At 40.0% G+C, this 22821-nt stretch overlaps 1 protein-coding gene across 2 annotated transcripts in view; it reads right to left on the minus strand.

Moving 5' to 3' along the window:
* Positions 1–22821, minus strand: part of PAG1 (phosphoprotein membrane anchor with glycosphingolipid microdomains 1) — a 157969-nt gene that overhangs the window by 84027 nt on the left and 51121 nt on the right. The window contains exon 2 of one of the 2 annotated variants that reach the window (XM_069601086.1): positions 21234–21304. The exons of the other annotated variant lie outside the window; for it this stretch is intronic. The gene's annotated coding sequence lies outside the window, so the exon portion shown is untranslated. The remainder of the gene's footprint in view (positions 1–21233; positions 21305–22821) is intronic. 2 annotated transcript variants of the gene reach the window in all.

Below are 22821 nucleotides of genomic sequence, written 5' to 3' on the forward strand. Positions count from 1 at the left end.
TTTGACCTCTTCATTTAAGGGGAGGGAGGCGGATCAGTGTGTGATTCCAGGAAGCATAAACTAGGTACCCTGGCTTCGTTGTTGTGCAGTTACTAAGTCGTGTCCAACTCTTTTGTGACCCCATGGACTGTAGCCCACCAGACTCCTCTGGCTATGGGATTCTCCAGGCAAGAATACTAGAGTGAGTTGCCATGCCCTCTTCCAGGAGATCTTCCCAACCCAGGGACTGAACCCATGTCTCTTACATCTCCTGCACTGGCAGGCGGGTTCTTTACTAATAGTGCCACCTGGGAAGCCCGGGTGGCCATTTTAGCTCCTCTCTATCTTCTTATAGGGATGGAGCTACCCCCTGGGAATTGGCCTCTGACCCTCCATACCATAATCTGATCCTTCTGGCTCACAGGCCTGTCACAGCTACTGTGACTTGTGCTCACCCCTCGGGTTCTGCATCACTATAAAAAATAAACTCCACCCTCCTATCTGGCCTATACCAGTAATAATGATGACAGTTGAACCTTATCTGCCAATTATTTTATCCTCGCTCTTTTTTTTTTCCAGAACTTGGGAGGGTCACGGGGGTGACTGTGGTTTTCATCAAAGACTCCAGAATCATTCATGTATGTAAGTTTACATAAATTGATTAGCTGGCTTTCAAAATTGATGTGAGATCATGTCCCATCTCCCTGCCTGGACATAATTTGGGGTCATAAATCTTTGCTACCCTGGGCTTCATCACAAAGCCCAATGTAGAGCAGAAATAAACTCAGATATGTTCAATTATGAATACATAATCTAATTAAAGACATATAGAGAGAAGATTAAAAACAAAACTTAGGACTACAGTATTTGTGATTCCAGCTCACAGTTTTAAGCTTATTAATGCCTTTTTGGTGTCCCTTGTCAGCAAGTGCTAGCATAAAGTTAATATAGGCTGGCTGACTATAAAATTAATATATGTGACACACTGTGGTCCTGCAGAGTCAGTTTAATTGCACACTGAGCAGCTAGAAGAGAGAATAAAAGATAAGGCATATCCTGATTGATTTTCTTCATCAAAACCCCAAGATCTCATTTCAACAAAACCCTGTCATTAAATTTCCAGCATATCTAACAGTGAATTTTATGTGATATATATCTGAACCTAATTTCCAAAGCAGTGGTGGCAATCTATTATAAGCCAAGTTCTCAGTTATCCACATCTTAAACCTTCATATTATGGGTTCCATTATCTTTTTTCTTGCTCTTACATAAGAAGCTTCTCATGTATTTAAAAACCTATTAATGGGCAATGCTGCTGAGAAATAATAGCTCAGATGTCCAAATATATGCTTTTGAATTTCCTTCCCAAAGAAACAACAAAAGTAGATTAAATATATAAAGGATTTACAATTATGTCAAAATAAAGACAGTGTTTCGAAAAAACTTTAGAGGTCAATTAAAGTGATTAAACCACTAATTTCCCTTCAATTTTAGTTTTAGTACATTTTTTTTGTTTCCAAGTCTGTTTGTTTACTTGTAATTGAAGTACAGTCAACATTATATTAGTTTCAGATATACAACAGTGATTCAATATTTTTATAGATTATATTCTATATAAAGTGAAAGTGAAAGTTGCTCAGTCATGTCTGACTCTTTGCGATCCCATAGACTGTAGCCTGCCAGGCTCCTCGGTCCATGGAATTCTCCATGCAAAAATACTGGAGTGGGTTACCATTTCCTTCTGCAGGGGATCTTCCTGATGCAGGGATCAAACCAGGGTCTCCCGCATTGCAGATGGATTCTTTACTGTCTGAGCCACCAGGGGAAATATTGGCTATATTCACTATGTTATAAATTACATCTTTGTATCTTATTTATTTTATACCTAGGAGTTTTGATGCAATCTTTTTTTTTAAGTATGCATTTATTGAATGCTAACAGGACACTAGTACTAACTAGTTAATAGTACTAATAAGCAGTACTTAGCAACACGATAATAATTCTCAAAATGATTGCCTATATAAAGCACTTTCCAGTTTTCAAAGATGTCACACACTTTTCCTAGACAATCACAGTCTCCTGTTAAAACAACAGAGCAAATATTGTCATGCCCACTTTACCAATGGGGAAACTGAGGCTCAGAGAGGTCTTGAACACTGGCAGGGCTGGTACTACAGTCCAGACTGCTCATGCTCAGTAGTTAATCAGTTGTTTGGAGATTCAATACATAGTTATTCAACACCTACTAAGCAGCAAATCCTGTGTTGCAGCTGGGGACAGAGGTGCTGCCTGCCCTCCCAGTCTCTCCCCAGGTCATCCTATTTGACACAGGACCAGTCAGCCCCATTTATCAAATCAACATGCACATTATACAGTCAACATAAGATTTGTATTTTATACATGGACAAAACCAAAAATAAATCTGTTAATATTTCTCCTGTAAAAACAAAACTTTGGAAGACTTCCTTAAAGTTAATACACTTAATCATTTACTTTAGAAATTAAGAATATACTTAATTGTTACTCCTCAAGGCTCCAATTAGATAGTGTTTCCATGAAAACTGAGACAAAATAGCCTTTGGCATTTTTCAATGATAGCATTTAATCTATCAAATGAATGAGAATTTAATCCCATAAATTTGTCTACCTCATTCATATACCAAAATGTCAGACTTTATCTAAGGAGACAATCTTAGACGCAAACATTCTCAGGAACAGTGCTGAGAATACTGCTGGAGAAGACTGTTCTTGAAATTCGGTTTTGGGGTTCACGTATTTCAAATCACAGGGATCTACATTCCCGGTACCACTACGCAGTTCTCAAGCCATGATTTTAATATGAGGTTGCCCCTTACTTAAGTGCAGTTCTCATAAAATGTCATAAAACACGAGAGAGACAATCCATATTGAGTCCTGAAATGAAAAGGCATGGCACCCACACATCCTTTTCTCTACTTTTGCCCATGAATTAATCCATCAGTAGTAAAGGCATTTACATTTAAGGCAGGTTTCCTTTCAGGTAGGAAGACAGATCGACAGACAAGACAGACAGATATGACTCAGAGAAACCAGGAGTCCTGATATAAAGAAACCCAACAAGGCACTGAAAGAAGAAACGTATTAGTAGGTGGCAGATTCAATCAGTCAGAGAGTTGATTTCACAACTGCGGCCTCACACTCTTGCTGATAAGCTAGTGGAACACAGTAGAACATGTACTCATTACAAATGAAACCCAAACCCACCACTGTAGGCCTCCAAGAGTCATCAGTCTTTCAGAATTGAGCAAGTAGAGAAGAGTGCAAAAGTGCGTTTCAGCTTCCTGTCTCCTTCCTCCACTCTTTCTGTCTCTAAAGGATTGTGACTTGATATTTACTCATATTTTTCTTTTTTTGAGATAAGTATATATATATATATATATATATATATGTATATTTTAAAGTCTTAATCAATGTAGCTTTATTTCTTATGTACATATATTTCTGTGTCAATCTGTCAGCTACCTTAGGGTAGATACCTGTGATGTCAACTGTATCACACGCCCAAGTCCAGTGTCTTCCACAGCGCCTGGAGGCACTACTCTCATGTAAAACTAGCTCTGCCTTATTAGAGTCCTGTTAGACATGATAAGAGGAAATAGAAAAATGAGATACAGGCTCTAATTTATATAAATCACTTGTCAGATGCCTTTTAAAAAAAGACTTAAGCTTTTTTAAAGCCTCAGGTCCCAAACTGCCACATAAATTTCTACAGAATGAAACTCTGACTCATGCATTTCTTTATTGGTACAGGATTAACTAAGAATCTAAATCCCTGTTCAAACTTCCTACCTTCTCTGATTTATTGAACATACCTAAGATTTTGGCAACCTAGGAAGAAAACAGAGATAGCTAAAGAGGCCTAATTTACAAAGAAAATTATATTCCAAAAGTTCATCTTAGCCTGCCATTAGGAATACCAAATACACTGTTCTATTAGGATGAGTAAATGAAAGTTATTACATTATTAAGATCAATAGGTAATAGCAATTTTTATCATGTTAAACAACTTTGTGTAAAGCAATCAATGAACATTAAAACCCTATTTATTGTCTTCTGAAGTTTCCTTGATCTTTGATTTTTATAGAAACATTTACCAAGTTACCAGCAAAGGAATACTGTTATGTATCAATTTCTGTTAGTAGGTCAAATATGTACTTTCACATTTCAAAATAGCCTGAATATGTCATTTAAAAATTATAAAATATTGTACACTTTTTATATCCTGAGTCACTTCCTCATTTTTAAGGCAACTAGTTCTTTTAAAAAACATGCCATTATGAATGGTTGCACAGTGACTTCTGCACGTTTTTCTCCATGAAATGAAGTTATGATCTCATATGATAGAAACCTAGCATCAGAGAAGAGCCATTTATTTATCCAGATTAAACTTCTTTCACTCCTGTAACTGGAGCACCGGTGAGTGACAAGGACAACATCAGAAAACTGAATGGAGATGTTGAATAATTAACGAGCATAATGCCTCAAATACACTGCTGATTATTATTATTATTGTAACATCATCAAGCACTTCACCACAGTTTCCTAAGCAGCTACCACCTGCTAGGTGCTTTGCAAGCATCATTCCCATCTTTTATAATGCAGGGATTATTAGTGCCAGTTTAAACAAGGAGAGGAGTTAGGGGACTCATCTAAGGCTATGGAATCTCCATAACAGCTGTGCTTCTAATAAAAGTCTCTCTTTGTTCTGCCCCAAACTGCCTGTTCTTAGGAAAAGGTCATTGAAAGGGACTATCAACCTGCTAATACCCATTCACTAAAGAGTCGAAAGTGATTTTTATGTGAGGCTTTGTAGTGAGACTTCATGTGTCAGCTTTGAGCTTAGGTGGGAGGTCTGCTGGGAGAACCAGTCACCAGCAGATGCACTAGTGACAAGGTAACAGCGGCAGCAGCAGCCACCTCCACAGAAGAGGTGACATGAACACCAGGGCACTGGGACCATACTTCAGCTTGATGTCCTTAACCACTTACTTTTTCCTCTAAGTATTTCAGCTATTTTGAAGTCTGATCATAGATGGCATTTCTCTCCAAATCATAATGTAAAAATCATCCTTAATTTGACAGTAATTGAGCTACATCGTTTCTTTACATGTCTGATCAAAATACAGCTTTGAAAGTCTACAGACAATTCAAAATTTAGGGAGTATTTAGAGACGCCTATTAATGTATTACATAATCATCAACTGAAGAAAAATATTAATCTTTAAGATCCCTGTTGAGCATGGGGAACTATAATTCTTGGGATTATTTTGTGTAAACAAGCCCAAATCCTTATGTTACACAAAAGTTAATGTCTTTGCTCAGAAGATCTGAATTAATTTACAACCTCTGCTTTTGACTTAAATGCTATAAACATCTCTGTTGTTCCTGAAAACAAAGGCTGTTTCTGCATAATTTTTCAAACAGAGAAACTGAAATTCAAGTACTATGAAAATATTTACTGGATAAAACAAATGCCAAGATCAAAAATGTTAAGACAATGAGTGGATATTTATTATCCCCACTGATCCTTTTTTATTTCAAAGTTTATTTATTTTTACTCGGCTCTTCTATGCTCTTTCATTAGCTATTACAGCATAGTAATTTTAAAATCATAAAAGATGATGCAGAGTTAATAATATCATGAGCTTTACAATAATATTCAAGTAGTACTAAAAAGGATGGAAATCCATTTGTTATCTGAATATACTCTTTGGATGAACCAGTAAAAAGGATAATCTAATGTTGGAGTTTTGACTCCTCATGATCTGACCAATGAGGCTTGGCATACAGAACAGAGATTTAATTTCAAAATGCCAGTGATGAATAGTTTTAAAATAACAACTTAATAAGTCAAATAGTCATGCTCTCTTCAGTGTATTTTAATAATAAATGTATAGATTTTACAATATTCTGACTTCCTAGCACTGCTAAATTCTTGTGAGGCAGTATCTGAAGTTAAGACACGGACCAATGTCTCCATGGCTTATTTGATGAAGACATCCTAATAGTTATTTCTCAGTGAAGGTAGTTTATGACGATTTCTAGGGGACTGTTAACAGGAATTTCTGATTGAATGCAGCTGGGACCTGAGAATACCAAAATGAGAAAGTACTAAAAACCTTATTATTGTCTTTACGGTGTTCACTTTTGTTTTTAATTTGTAACTTTATATTTGGAGTACATGTTGTATTAGTTTCAGGTGTATAGCAAACTGATTCAGTTCTACATATACATGTATCTATTCTTATTCAAATTATTTTCCCATATAGGCTGTTATATAATATTAAGCAGAGTTCTCTGTGTATACAGTAGATCCTTGTTGATTACCCATTTTAGACATTTATTTATTTTTGGTTACCCATTCTAAATATAGCACTGTGTGCATGTGAGTCTCAAACTCCTAATTACCCGCTCCCTGCAACCTCTTCCCGCTGGTAAATTCTCTAGTCTCTAAGTCTGTTTCTGTTTTGAAAGTAAGCTCATCTGTAATTTTTTTTTTTTTTGGTTACATTTTTTGACAGATCAGGCATGAGAAATATAAAGAAGGGAAGCCTCATGGTGCCCTTAGCTGGTTTAGGAAATGAGGAGGAACTGATAAAGAAATAAACACAGAAAGAATTTAGTTTGGTAAAGGTTGATTTTGGGCCATAAGGTCGCAAAGAGTTGGACACGACCGAGTGACTGAACTGACTGATTTGGGGGCTTCCCAGGTGGCACTAGCGGTAAAGAATCCACCTGCCAATGCAGAAGATGCCAGGGAGACTCAGGTTTGATCACTGGGTTAGGAAGATCCTCTGGAGTAGGAAGTGATAACCCACTCCAATATTCTTGCCTGGAAAGTTCCATGGACAAAGGAGCCTGGTGGACTACAGTCCACTGGGTTGCAGAGTTGGACACAACTGAGCAAATGACTGAAAGGTTGATTTTAAGGTGGATACGGGGCATGGAGGTAGGGAAATCTGGTGGGTGGTTAAACTTAGGAATTAACATCTTAGGAGAAAGGTTGAAAGTACTGAGCAAGATCAGGATATGCCAACATTTTCTGTAACAGGCCAGAGAATAAATATTTCAGGCTCTGAGGGCCTTAGGATCTATCCCAACTACTCACTTTTGTGACTGTAGCAGAAAAGCAACCATAAGCAATAGCTAAAGAATGAATGTGCCTATGTTCCAATAAAACTTTATCTATAAAAACAGGTGCCAGGTGTATTTGGCTGCAGGACACAGTTCACCAGGCCCTGAGTTTGATGACCAACAAAGTCCGAGGAAGGGATAAGCTCACTCAGGAAGAACATAAGTAAGGCAAATTAGTATGACATGAAATCTGAAAACATGGAACTCTTCATTTCTGTTGAGTCCAGTAAGGATACAGACAAGGCTTGTAGTCAAATGAAAGTGAAAGTGTTAGTCGACCAGTTGAGTCTGACTCTTTGTGACACCACGGACTGTAGTCTGCCAGGCTTCTCTGTCCATAAGATTTCCCAGGTAAGAATACTAGATTGGGTTGTCATTTCCTGCTCCAGGAGATCTTCTTGACCCAGAAATCGAACCCAGGAATCCCACACTGTGGGCAGATTCTTTACCATCTGAGCCACAAGAGGAGCCCAGAACTGCTCCAGTTCATACTAACTGTATGTGAAATTGGGCAAGTTATTTAACCTTTGAGTTTAGTCTCCTTGATGGCAAAATGAGGATGATGATAATGATAATAACAGCTAAAAACAGGCATGGTGCTAAAGAATACCTTAATATTTATAAACAATCCTCAGAATTAAGTACTGGGTTGGCCAAAAAGCTTGTTTGGGTTTTTCTGTACGATGTTATCGCTCCCTTTAACGTGGGGACTGAAACACAGGAAGACTGAACAACACACCTTCGTGACTCAGCGTGTAGGTGGTGGGAGAGGTCTGGTTCCAGCACAGGCAGCTGGCCCTAGACTCCCACTCTTAATCTTACACAAATCACAAAAACTCATGATGAGGATTAGATAAAAGTGAAGCCTTTTATCATTGTGCTTGGTGTGTAGAAAGAACCTAGTAAGTGGTGGTCATTATTATTATTATAATCCAGAGTGAGGTAAATAGACTAAGAACACAATGTTAGGACCAAACTGAAGCCAGGACAGGCTCTAAGGGGCAGGCTAGGCCTGAGGTTTAGTCTCTAGGAAAGCTGAGGCACTGGGAACTCCCACAGGCAGTGTAGCTCGACCAATCAGAAAAAAATCCCTGTAGCCCCCCACCCGCCCCAGACCTGAGCCAATCCGGATAGGGATACGAGGTTTAAAGTCGCGTGCGCGCATGCGCGTGTACGGTTTAACCAATCAGCTATGCTGTTACAAGAACAAAGAACCATCTGTATAAAAATAGATGTGATTCAGAGATTGGGGCTCTCATCAAGACTCCACTGCGCTGGATGAGACTTGAGCCCTAGCTAGCAATAAACCCCTTCACGCTTTTGCATTGCTGTGGACATCTTATTCTCTCAGTTTTGGGGACTCGGACTCTGGGCACAACAATAAAGATGACTTCAATAAAGTCCGTCTTGTCTAAGACACTTACTTTCACTAAATTTCTAACACCAACTTTAAAAAGGCCCTCAAATCAACTCCATTGCCAATTTTCAAGCTGCCTTTCCCTTTAGGAAAAGACGTTGGGAAAGAAAATCGTATCATCCTTTATTACCACTTGCCTGGCATCTTTGTTTTCGGTTTTCACCAAGTGTTCCCAGTCAAGTTTGGTTTATTCTTAGTGTTCATACACAGAAAGTTCCAGAAGGATAGTTTCTTTTCCTTGTGTTCCAACCTGCTGTAAGGATCTATAGGTCCCTATTTTGGGTTCATGGTAGATTATGTTTTAACAAGCATTTAATTTTGCCAGGAATTAATGAGCCCCCACAAAGACACTTTTGACCAACCAACTCCTATTTATACATTAAGGTCCAGCTCAAATTCTCCCTCCTCTGCAGAATTCCCTGTTCCCTTATGCTCCATTTCTCTTGGCAAGTTTCTGACATCTCTCTTAGGGCAGTAACCACTGTCAGCAGTTTATTTGGTACCTTTTGCTGGAACAGGTATTCCTTGACTGATGGTATTAGTTACTTTTACTTCTTTTCTTGATATGTGGAATAAAGGTTAGCATAGGAATTTACACATATAAAAGCAAGGAGTACAAGAAAAGTCATTAATCCCCAAAGAAAAAGGAATGTAAGTCATAAGTAAAAATAATGGACTTTCCATATTCTAATTTAACAGTGATACTATATTTTCAAAAATTTTTTTAAAGTTTAAGCATCACAGGAAATACACCTAATTATTATTTAAATTTATTTAACTATCAATTGTTGCTGAAATGGAATTAAGATCAGTTTTTAAATTTTCCAGGGGCTTCCGTGATAGCTCAGTTGGTAAAGAATCCACCTGCAATGCAGGAGACCCCAGTTTGATTCCTGGGTCAGAAAGATCTGCTAGAGAATGGATAGACTACCCACACCAGTATTCTTGGGTTTTCCTTGTGGCTCAGCTGATAAAGAATCCACCTGCAATACGGGAGACCTGGGTTCGATCCCTGGGTTGGGAGGATCCCCTAGAGAAGGGAAAGGCTACCCACTCCAGTATTCTGGCCTGGAGAATTCCGGGGACTGTATAGCCCATGGGGTCACAGAGAGTCAGACACAACTAAGCCCCTTTCACTTTCAATTTTCCAAAAGAACCTTGGGATGAATTACCCCTACCCATGAAGTGGATAAAGTTTTTACACACTAAAGAGAAACCAAGGAAGGAAGAGCAAGAGAAAATACAATGGTGTTATATCAGGGCAAACAGCAATTGTAACATTTAAAAATGCTTATTTCTATAATAAAGTTATATATGGTTATATAAGATATTAAGTATTTAGTAACTGTCAACATCTTAAATATATACTTTATTGCAAAATAAATAAATAAATAAATAAATAGTTTCTGTTTAAGCACAGCCCAGCAAAAAATTCAAACATGTCTTGGGTGATATGTTAATGCCAGGGATTAAAGAACTAGTATTTATAAGACAAAAAATTAAGCATGGCCCCTACTTGGAAAGTATGAGTCAGGTTTGTTTTGCTTTAACCTGGGCCCATGAGGATAGATCTCAAAGGGTCCTGGAGCAACCTCGGAGGTTCTGTACACAACTTGCAATTATATGCAAAGCTCTCTGTGCCTGTGTCCCTCTTCAGAGAACTCGTCTAGAACTTGTCATGAAATTCCTGAATAAGTCTATTACCTCCCTTGCCAGGATCTGCAGACAAGACTCCCTGAAGCACATTTATCTTACTTAAAAAGTTCTTTTTTATTAACTTCCTACTGTTGAAAAGAACAGAAGACTAGATTATTGGTCAACTTAAGTGAGTAAACATGTGTTTCTGTCCCAGCTCACTGACATTAGATCTAAACTCAAAATTTTGTCCATTAGTGAGAAGCCAAGTTTTTCTCCATTAACGCATGGAAACTTAACCTTAACTTAAAAATTTTAAATAGTTCAGTGTTTTCAGGGATCTGAGGTGTCTATTTATAAAGCTTGCAGACAAAAATCAATAAATACTGCAAGAGCTGAGCAGTTCTGAAATGCCTGAGTATTAATTGGCATGCTTTATTTTCTAATGAATCTGTGGAGTTAACTCTATTTAATGGGCTTCACAGGTGGCACTAGTGGTAAACAATCTGCCTGCCAATGCAGGAGACATGGGTTCAATCCCTGGGTTGGGAAGATGCCCTGGAGGAGGGCATGGCATGGCAAACCACTCCAGCATTCTCGCGGAGAATCCCATGGACAGAGGAGTCTGGTGGGCTATAGTTCATAGGATTGCAAAGAGTCAGACACAACTGAAGAACTTAACATGCACACACTTTTCCATCCATAGGCTATAATCCATCTCTTATAAATGAAAGATGTTTCAGTATCTCTTGGGAGAGAAACCTATTCTTTCCAACCTATTCTTTCCAGAACAAAATACATTTCTCTCAAGGATTAGATTTGAGAGATTGTATAGCATTTACAAAAGGCTTTTTCCAATATCCTCCTGCTAATTTAATTTTCTGCCTTTTTCCTTGTTGATAGCTGGGACCAATTTGGAATACCTTTTCCATATTATTGAAAATCAGTGGGCAGTAATGTCATTAATGCTTTCAGGCCACTAATGTACAAGAGGTTATTACTTCAAAGTACAAAAGATGATCGAAAATGAGTTGACCTTCCTAAAGTAAGAATTAAGTAGCCAAGGCCTGAAATTCAAAAGCTGCTTTCTGTTTTCCTGAAACTGTCCAATAAGCTTATCCTTACTAACCACAGAACCAACATTTCTTTGCTTAACTTGACATAAGGGACCATAACATTATATTCAGGCTCTACAGTAGCTTCGCTGCTCCCTGAAAGAATAGTATGATTCATACCCATTTCAATTTCTATCTGTTTTGCATAAATGAAGCAGGCTTGCAGAAAAGACTGATTCATTATCATGTAAAATACAGCCATTAGGAGAAAATGTAGTAACCACATTCTGAGACATAACAAGATCAGACTCTCAGGCTTCTGGACTGAGCTGGGGAATGAGATGTGGAGTGTTTCTAAAAAAAGAAACTCTTCCTTCTGAAAGAGGTATTCACAGTGGTAAATTAAAGGAATTTTACAGCTCCTTAAAAAATGGAAGCCACAACAGGCCATTCCTTAAGTCCACCATCAAAGCAGAACATTCTCTCCAACTGACCCTTAGTGTTAGTACCGGTGTAGAGGCAAGTCATAAAACTGGTATCTGTTTTATCTGTTTTGTTTCTCTTTCAGAATCTTCTTTTCTCCCCCAACATTTACCAATTCATGAAAGGATATGTCAAAGGATGGGCTTCCCCAGTGGCTCCACAGTAAAGAATCCTTCTGCAATGCTGGAGCTGCGTGTTTTATCCCTGAGTCAAGAAGATCCCCTGGAGGAAGGCATGGCAACCCACTCCAGTATTCTTGCCTGGAGAATCCTGTGGGCAGCATAGCCTGGCGGGCAATTGACCATGGGGTTGCAAAGAGTTGGACACAACTGAAGAGACTTAGCACACACTCACACAGGATACATATAAGGATACATATAAACAGCCAGACAAAAAGGGACATAAGGTGAGATCTGGGAGAGGCCCACACGCAGGAATTTCTGTGCTCAATCTTAAAGCCCTCCATTATTAGTATTTTTTTTTAACTGAAGAATAGCTGTTTTATAGCATTGTGTTAGTTTCACATGCACAGCAAAGTGATTCAATTATACGTACACACACACACACACACACACACATATACTTTTTCAGATTCTTTTCCATTATAGGTTATTACAAGATATTGAATATCATTCCCTGTGCTTTACAGTCCTTGCTGTTTATCTATTTTATGTAACTATCTTGTGGTTGGAGTATTAACAGGAACCACTTGACTCAAGTGCCTATCATGGTAACAGTCAATGTGCTATCATTGTCCCTGCCTATCAGATGCTACCACCAGGAAGGAACAGCTGGGTAATGACAGAAATGTAAAGTGTTAAGTGCCACAGACTCCACAGCAAGGGGAAGAGACTAGAAGGCCTGATTCTTGCAGTGATAAAGAAATAGCCTCAGGGATGGAAAGAGGAGATGATCCATAGAAGAAAACAGGCGAATGGGAAGAAACTTTGAGTGCTTATACAATGCCGGGCATTGCTCTAGGCACTGAGGATACAATGTGAACGAACCAGACATGTCTCAGCTGACCTCCCCATAGGTGAAGACTCACGACAGACCAATTAACACTAGAGTATCAGGCAGGGAAAGTAAATTTTTTTTTAATCAAAAAAATTTTTCTCAAGGTTTAAATTTTTTATTTTTTAAAAATTAATTTATTTACTTTAATTGGAGGCTAATTACTTTTAAAAGGTAAATGAAGGAGGAAGGACAGAGTGTTATGAGGGATTCCTGAGCCCTGGCTGCCTGCTGCTGCTGCTAAGTCGCTTCAGTCGTGTCCGACTCTGTGCGACCCCATAGACAGCAGCCCATCAGGCTCCCCCGTCCCTGGGATTCTCCAGGCAAGAACACTGGGGTGGGTTTCCATTTCCTTCTCCAATGCATGAAAGGGAAAAGTGAAAGTGAAGTCGCTCAGTCATGTCTGACTCTTTCTGACCTCATGGACTGCAGCCTACCAGGCTCCTCCATCCATGGGATTTTCCCGGCAAGAGTACTGGAGTGGGTTGCCATTGCCTTCTCCACTGGCTGCCTGAGGAAGTCCTTTTTGAGGAAGGAACATTTAAGTTGAGATCTGAATACAAGAAGGAACTATCCTCTCTCTTCCTGTAACCTATATAAACTGTCTTTGATGGGAAAAGGGTGTCAAATGGCAAACTGAAGAGCTGTGATCTTGTCTTGTAATTCAGGGGTTTTCACCACTTTTCTGTGTATGTTCGAGGCATATTTTTAAATATCATAATATGTATTAGATTATATGAAGGGATTATAAAACAAAGCAATTTGAAATCAGTCAACAGGAGTTCAATCCTGTCACTCACAGCAATTCCACTAACAGTGTCTCAGGTGTCTATGAAAACACCCCTTTTCCCCATGGTCATCCTGAGGATGCAATTCTGAGCTGGTATTTGCAGCCCACACTACACTCTTATACACCCAGGAGGTAAACTCGTCTCCAGTGAAAGGAGATCCTTCTATAGCAGACACTCAAGATGCAGAGATATTACTTTGCCGACTAAGGTCCGTCTAGTCAAGGCTATGGTTTTTCCTGTGGTCATGTATGGATGTGAGAGTTGGACTGTGAAGAAGGCTGAGCGCCAAAGAATTGATGCTTTTGAACTGTGGTGTTGGAGAAGACTCTTGAGAGTCCCTTGGACTGCAAGGAGATCCAACAAGTCCATTCTGAAAGAGATCAGCCCTGGGATTTCTTTGGCAGGAATGATGCTAAAGCTGAAACTCCAAAACTTTGGCCACCTCATGCGAAGAGTTGACTCATTGGAAAAGACTCTGATGCTGGGAGGGATTGGGGACAGGAGGAGAAGGGGACGACAGAGGATGAGATGGCTGGATGGCATCACTGACTCGTTGGACGTGAGTCTGAGTGAACTCCGGGAGTTGGTGATGGACAGGAAGGCCTGGCGTGCTGCGATTCATGGGGTCACAAAGAGTCAGACACGACTGAGCGACTGAACTGAACTGAACTGAAAAATTAAACTTCCCTTATCCTCTGCGAACATACTTGTTTAGCTTCATAATTGCCTAACAATACCTGTAATTGTATATACATATTTTATAAACTATACATACTCAAATGTGGAAAAATAAATTTTATTTAAAAAATTAAAAACTCTTTATTGAATTTGTTATAATATTGCTTCTGTTGTATGCTTTACTTTTATGGTCATGAGGCATGTGGGATCTTAGCCCCCACCGCCAACCAGGGATCAAACCCATACCCTTTACACAGGAAGGCAAAGTCTTAACCACTGGACCACCAGGGAAATCCCTGGAAAAATAAATTTTAGATACTAACATTGGACGGCATGCCTTTGCACTTTGGGTCATTTGCTGGACAATGGCAGATGATCGTGGTCATGAAATGGCAAAGCCTGGCTTGCCACTCTTGAGTGTCTACATTTTCTGGCTGTCCCATAGGAAATATTCATTTTCACAGAATCCTCGATTTTTTGGTTCTTCCCCTACATGATGTTACAGGAAAAGTTTTATTTATTTTATTCCCCTTCCTACTCTGTTCTGTGGCTCTTTATAGCTAAAACCATCAGAAAAAAAAATGGCCAGCAGAACAGCTTGCCTGAAGTCTACAGGGAATGAGTGAAGCACATGCAGAGAAGGAGGAACCCTAGTACTACCTGGTGACACAGCAAAATTATGAGAAACTATGCCTGGTGGCTCAGAGGTTAAAGCGTCCGCCTCCAATGCGGGAGACCCGCATCGATCCCTGGGTCGGGAAGATCCCCTGGAGAAGGAAATGGCAATCCACTCCAGTATTCTTGCCTGGAGAATCCCATGGAAGGAGAAGCCTAGTAGGTTACAGTCCATGGGGTCGCAAAGAGTCTGACATGACTGAGTGACTTCACCTTCACCATGCTTGACCTCAGAGGCCCACCATTCAAAATTACCATGCGTTAACTACTTGGATGTAGGGCCCTCTTGCGATGATGTCACTCCTTTAATGATTGGGGTTGATTTGGTGACAGGTGTGTTAGTTGTTCAGCTGTGTCTTGACTCTGCGATCCTATGAACTATAGCCCACCACGCTCCTTCGTCAATGGAATTCTCCGGGCAAGAATACTGGAGCGGGTAGCCATTCCCTTCTCCAGGGGATCTTCCCGACCCAGGAATCAAACCTGGGCCTCCTGCATTGCAGGCAGATTCTTTACCATCTGAGCCACCAGAGAAGCCCTTGTGGGGAACTGGGGTCCCAGGGAACCACAGGTCTGGCCAGAGCCTCCGTCTGCTCTCAGGAGCAGGTGCTGGGGGCCTCAGATTCTGAACTCAAAGTACATCCATGATGGCTCAGAAATTTCCAAGGAAATCATGACTAGTGATAACAGCTCAGCATGTGAAATCTTTTCACAGAAAATCACAGTATTTTCACACTGGAAGAAACTTTATCCTTCATGAAGAAATAATCCTCACTTCACCTGTCCCTTTTTTGGTCTTTCATTTCTTCTTTCCTTCTTCTTCTTCTTCTTTTTTTTTTTAAATATCAACTAGCTATTTTAAAAGGAAAAAAAAAAAAGAGTCCTGATATACAGAAAACTATGGAAGTAAAATAAATGCCTGCCAATTTCACGCACCTTCACTCACCTTTATTTAAATGAAAAATTCAAAACAAAATAAATAAAAACAGTCCTAGAGAAGTTCTGGAACTTACCTGGGGTCACACAGAAGCCAGGAGTAAATAATGACAGCAGTGTCTAGGTCATCTGATTTCCCAACCAAGTTCTACCTTGTTGAGATCACATACTTAATAGAAAACTGATATTTACAAGTCTAGATGGGGACAGTCTAGTGATTAGATGCAATTTTAACCACTAAAAAGTCAGTTAAGGTTGGGGAAACCATTTGAAACATATTTTAAGTTAAAAAATTCTAATAGTAATTTTTATATGTTAAAAACTTCTAAAAAGAAAATAGAACACACAGAAAAAGTGAATACTGTCAGGATATATTCACATGCCAAAAAGTAAATATAGTGACAAAAAGTGAATACTCTTAGAATGTATTCTATACCATGAAGCCAAATGACAGTGTTATGATCAGCAGGGCCAACACAGCTTTTGAGAGTAAGTCAACAGATTGGTATCAAAAAGGGACCAATGCTGAAGCTTGGTTCTATCCAGTCTAATGCTATACAGTTGACCCTTGAACAATGTGGGGGTAGGGGTGCAAATCTGTGCATAATTTATAGTGGGCCCTCTGTAACCACCCATGGTTCTTCTTCCATGGATTCAACCAACTGTGACTCATTTAGTACTTACTATATATAGTATTCACTATCAGAAAAAATCCACGTATAAGTGAACCTGCACAGTTCAAACCCACGTTATTCAAGGGTTAACTATACTTCATTTGGACAGTGGCCTAGAAAACAGAAGAATGAAACTTAACTAGAGGCTGAAATTCTCCTTTTATACTTGGAAGCACAGCAAATGCACTCTCTCAAGCTTATGAAGTAACCCTCCAGCATCATTGATTTTTGAGTCTTACAAAAGCTCTTCGTATTGTGCCTGCATCACAGATTTACACTGCCATAACTCCTGTCAGACATCATCTTGGCTTTATGAATAAATAAAACTATGCTCTAGGGAAACATTGATTTAAGAAGAAAAATCAATACCCATCTAGCATGTGATAGACCTGAGCATTAAGGGTACTTATCCCTCAAGTACAATACTAAATGGAAAACCATACTTTTTGCTTCCTAAGTAAAAGCCGGGTGAAGGTGTATGAAATTGGAAGGCAAATGATTGCCTTCCACAGGCCTCTTTCAGGAATCAGGATTCCTCTTTCCTTTTCAAGGTAGTTAGCCAATACTTCCAAAATAAAAGAGGAAGGGAAAGATTAAAAAGAGGCTGACAAACCAATACTGGCAAAATCTTGGTAATGTGTGAATTTATACAGTGAGTATACAAGAACTCACTGTATTATTCATTCTCTCATGGATGTAAAATTTTTCATAATAAGAATTTGAAAAGTATGCATCCCTGCCTGGAAAAAACTCTGTTTAAGGCTAATATCAACCAAGATGTTGACAATGGTTCTTTCTAGGGTACAGCCTCATAGGAAAGCTTTTTTCTTTCTTTGGAATTTCATATTTCCAACTTTCTATGCTGAATATGTATACTGCTTTTATAGTTCAGAAGATACTCACATAATAAATGCAAGGCAGGATAGCAAAAAAGAGAAAAAAAACAGGATTAATTAATTGACTTCAAAGTATTTTGTTGACTACTGACCTAGAGACAGCTAAGATACACATGTAATGCTTATTTACATCAACTCTTTTATAACCGCTCTCAGACATTTTTTCAGAGTACAAGGAGGTTGCTATTAAAATTGGTTTGAAAAATAAAGCAAACACTACACTGAAATTAACCTCATCTTTGCGAGTCAGAGTTCACATGGGAGACAACACCTGGCTAAAGTCATCATTTCCTCAGTTCTGAAATCACCTTACAACCTAAGCCTATTTTCACAGTGGAGACAGCTGTTGAGAGTTCTGACAGGCCTGTGGTAACCTTTGATTACAAAGCCACTCCAGAGGCCAAGGCTTTTGCTTTGTTTCTCGAATTGGTTGGAATTAAAAATGAATCCCATTATGTTTCCCGAGCTCCTCAAAGACACAATCCATCGCTAACTGTGTTAACTGCAGCCTTGTTGTTTTGGGATTAGGGCTCCTGTCCCAACGGACAGTTACTGATGCTGTTCTCCCAGCTTGTCTTTCTCATGAGTGGAAAGAACAACTCTGGTGATCTGAAACACACTTCCAAGACACGGGCACACGAGAAGCCTGAAAATGGGTCAGGGTAATTTAATTTCTGAATCCCAAATTCAAACATTACACAAGTAACTACTATCCTCACCTAGATTGGTGAATGCACTGACTGAATCTACTCTCTAGGTGGAAATGACTACACAGTTGCAAGTTCCAGGATACACAGCCAGCATTTCAGTTCTGACAGCCTTGGCCCCTCTCTTGCTTGGCTCATCAGTTTTGTCTGATTCTTTGCGACCCCATGAACTGTAGCCCCCCAGGCTCCTCTGTCCATGGCATTTCCCAGGCAAGAATACTGGAGTGAGTTGCCTTTTCCTTCTCCAGGGGATCTTCCTGACACAGGGATTAAACCCAGGTCTCCTGTATTGCAGGTGAATTCTTTACTATCTGAGCCACCAGGGGAGCCCATAGAAAAGGGAAAGGGGCTATAAATTGGTTTGGGCAGCTCTTCTTTAATCCATAGATACTAACAGTCTAACAGAAAAACAAAACATTGTTGAGAAAAATGTCTGTACATAGAGAATAAGCACAGCTTGAGATTCCTTTTTAAAAACACTACCTTACTTTTTTGGGATTCCCCAGAGTCTCAGTGGGTAAAGAATGTGCCTGCAATGTAGGAAACACAGGAGACGTGGGTTCAATTCCTGGGTTGGGAAGATCCCCTGGAAAAGGGAATGGCAACCGACTGCAGTATTCTTGCCTGGAGAACCCCACAGACAAAGGAACCTACCGGGCTATAGTCCAAAGAGTTGGACATGACTAAGTGACTACACACACACCTTCCTTTTTGTTACAGTGTCAGAGATACACTCATTTAAATTAGAGTGTCCACTGAGTGTTACTATGTGCAAAGCATCTATTAAATGCTATAGATTCAAAAATAATATCTGAATCTTACCCTCAATGTTAGTGTCCATAGGCGGGTCAGACATATGAATGGATAATTAAGTATAGTCTGACCAGCGATACAGCTAAAGAATCATGGGAACCCAGTTCACATGAGGAAATCGTGGGAGTGGGAGAGGCTTCTCAGAGGAGATGGAAATTGACGTGGACTTTGAAGGATGCATGGCGATTTTTCAAGAAAAACTGAGCAAGGGCATTATCAGGAGTGAGACCAGCACGTGCAAAGCCTGAAAGGACAGGATGTGTTGAGAAGCACAGACAGCAAAGCAGGGGAAGGCAGGCAGTGTGCTAGAGGGCTGCACAGGACTGACAGTGGAGGTACACACCAAGATACCTGGGTCTATTCTCAAGGTTACAAGGGCCCACAGAAGTCACTGAACAAGAAATCACACTATAAAGTGGGGAGCAGGGTACCTAGAGTGGGGACAATCTGTTGAAAGACAGCTATACTAGTGAGCTCCAGCAACAGACTGGCATGGAGTTGATGAGAACCAGAACTGATGTAGTGACAGTGGGAGGCAGAGGCTAGCTAGACCGGAAGGATATTTACAATTAACATTTGTGACAGCTGGCAATTACTATTTGACCTCACCAAGCGCCACTGTTTGGGGAACTTTTTATACGTTCTCTTAAATCCGGGATCCAGTGTGGACTGAATGTAAAGAGTGAAGCAGCGTCAGGATGGAGATTGCTGGCTTGAGTTACCAGGTCAACAGTGATGCCTTTAATTAAAATACTGATTCCAGGAGAAGGTATCAGTTGTGAGTAGCAGACAAGTGAGGAGGGGTGGGGAAGAAGGTTCCACTGTGCACAGATTAGTTTTGAAAACTGCTTGGGATATACAAATGATGATAACCAAAAGCTGGGGTCAAGACTTTGGCAGAGAGCAAACTGCAAATTCCAGATCAATTTCTTAAAAAAGGCAGAAAAATATCCCCACAGTAAGACTGAAGCAATCTACCACCTATCAAAAAAAAAGAAAAAAAGCAGTCAATACAATGCTTTCTAAAAACTTAAGAGGACTGTGTGATTCTTCCTCAGAAACATCTGAGCCCTATTCTAAAATATATAGATTCTTGAGTTAAATCTTTAATGCCCCCTAATTAGAAAATGCTCTATAATTCAGGCCCACAAATAAAATGTGTAAGGCAAGCAGCTCTAGCGAAAATGGAAGTACATTAGAGAAAACAATATATAATCCCTGATTCGAGATTCTTGTCAAATGCTAGGAGATCAGAGGAAGGCATTTTTGGAGCACAGATAATCGAAGCTCCTAATGCACTGACTCTTAAGTTGAACTTAACTAACAAAAGGCAGGCTGTTTTCCAGGATCTGCAGTTATATTTAGAAAGATCTCCGAGGGGAACCCCAATGACCCTGAAATAGCCCCCTCTCCTAAGAGGAAAGGGTTCCTCTAGCAAAAGAAAGGGCTTCTCAGCAAGTTAAAGGAGAGATTTGATTGAAAGACAGTGGCCTATTTTACAAGATTGCTTCTGCAAAGAGATTCAGACCAGATGTACTCTTTCCTTTCTGGCCCATAAGAGGAATTGGATAATGATGTATAATGGACAGAGGTCAGTTAGGTCACAGTGCTTGAGGTTTGTAAATCTTTTAAATGGGTGGGCAGAGCACTTCAAAGTCCAGGATTCATTAGAAAAGCAGATAACCATGCAGCAAACTAATTGCTAACATCAAATAAAGAATGCTTTGTGTTAACTTGTTTGTTTAGGCTAGCTGATTTTTTTCTGGTTTCAGTTCTGTTCATAGATGACCTGAAGTCATTAAATAATTTTTACATAACTTTATTATCAGCACTAAATGAGATGACCAATACTACTGATAATAATAACAGTAAAACACAGTCCAAGATATATTTTGTTGCTGGTATTGGTGGTGGTGGTTAGCACTGTTTGGAACTGGAAACTCTTCAAGCTATTCAATTATAGTCTCCATCTCAAAGATGAACACAGAACTTGAATGAGGTTAGGCACTTTGCCTAATTTCACATAGACATTAAAAGGGAGAACCAAGCTCATGTCCATTACTGACCAAAGGGAAACACCATGTTGTAGGAAGCATGGTGGGTGGTGTCTTAGAGGCTGGGGCAGAAGCCCCACGGTGCTAACTTCAAAACTGAATTAGCAAATACCCTTGAGGTTTTTCAGTTTCAAAGCTGTGTGTCTCCAGTCCCACATCTCAGAGTACCCAAATACACCCTTGATGCCTGTACAAAGTTAAACTGTAAGCAAGCATGGATAAACAGTGTAGAATAAACCAGAAAAACAAATACCTCACAATCACTCTCTCCCAGCTGTGAAGTTGCATTCAACTGTTGAAATAAGAGAATGACCTCGGGGTTTTCTGGAAAGGAAACACAACAGGAAACAATTTCAAAACTCTGAACTGGATGAAACTGCAGTAATAAAGGGCTTCCCAGATGGCTCTAGGGGTAAAGAACCTGCCTGTCAATGCAGGAGACACAAGAGACGAGAGTTCGATCCCTGGGCTGGGAAGGATCCTGGAGAAGGGCATGGCAACCCACTCTAGTATTCTTGCCTAGAGAATCCCATGAATATGCACGCAGGCTACTTACATGTTCACTGCTCAAATCAGGCCGACTTCTCATTGTTTTTTGTCATATTCACTCTTTGGGCTTCCCTGGTGGCTCAGATGGTAAAGACTCTGCCTGCAGTGCGGGAGGCCTGGGTTCAGTCCCTGGGTTGGGAAGATCCCCTGGAGGAGGGCATGGCTAACCCACTCCAGTATTCTTGCCTGCAGAATCTGCATGGACAGAGGAGCCTGGCAGGCTATATCGTCCGTGGAGTCGCAAAGAGTCAGAAAGTGTCGGAGTCAGTGTCTCAAAGACTCAGTAGTGTCGCAAAGAGACGTTACTAAGCGACTAAGCACATCACAATGAAGAGTAAAATGATGATCTTTTTCATTTACTTATTAAAGTTCTGAGCAATAAAGAAAGTAACTAAAATAATTACTTAACCTCTAGTAAAGTAAAAAAGGAGTACGTCAAGGCTGTATATTTTCACCCTGCTCATTTAACTTATATGCAGAGTACATCATGAGAAATGCTGGGCTGGAAGAAGCATAAGCTGGAATCAAGATTGCCGAGAAATATCAATAACCTCAGATATGCAGATGACACCACCCTTATGGCAGAAAGTGAAGAGGAACTAAAAAGCCTCTTGATGAAAGTGAAAGTGGAGAGTGAAAAAGTTGGCTTAAAGCTCAGCATTCAGAAAACGAAGATCATGGCATCTGGTCCCATCACTTCATGGGAAATAGATGGGGAAACAGTGGAAACAGTGTCAGACTTTATTTTGGGGGCTCCAAAATCACTGCAGATGGTGACTGCAGCCATGAAATTAAAAGATGCTTACCCCTTGGAAGAAAAGTTATGACCAACCTAGACAGCATATTCAAAAGCAGAGATATTTGTCAACGGGTCTATCTAGTTAAGGCTATGGTTTTTCCAATGGTCATGTATGGATGTGAGAGTTGGACTGTGAAGAAGGCTGAGCGCCAAAGAATTGATGCTTTTGAACTGTGGTGTTGGAGAAGACTCTTGAGAGTCCCTTGGACTGCAAGGAAATCCAACCAGTCCATCCTAAAGGAGATCAGCCCTGGGTGTCCTTTGGAAGGAATGATGCTAAAGCTGAAACTCCAAAAGTTTGGCCACCTCATGCGAAGAGTTGATTCACTGGAAAAGACTCTCATGCTCAGAGGGATTGGGGGCAGGAGGAGAAGGGGACGACAGAGGATGAGGTGGCTGGATGGCATCACTGACTCGATGGACGTGAGTCTGAGTGAACTCTGGGAGTTGGTGATGGATAGGGAGGCTTGGCGTGCTGCGATTCATGGGGTCA

The sequence above is a fragment of the Ovis canadensis genome, chromosome 9 (genome assembly GCF_042477335.2).
Source record: "Ovis canadensis isolate MfBH-ARS-UI-01 breed Bighorn chromosome 9, ARS-UI_OviCan_v2, whole genome shotgun sequence".
Classification (NCBI taxonomy): Eukaryota; Metazoa; Chordata; class Mammalia; order Artiodactyla; family Bovidae; genus Ovis; species Ovis canadensis.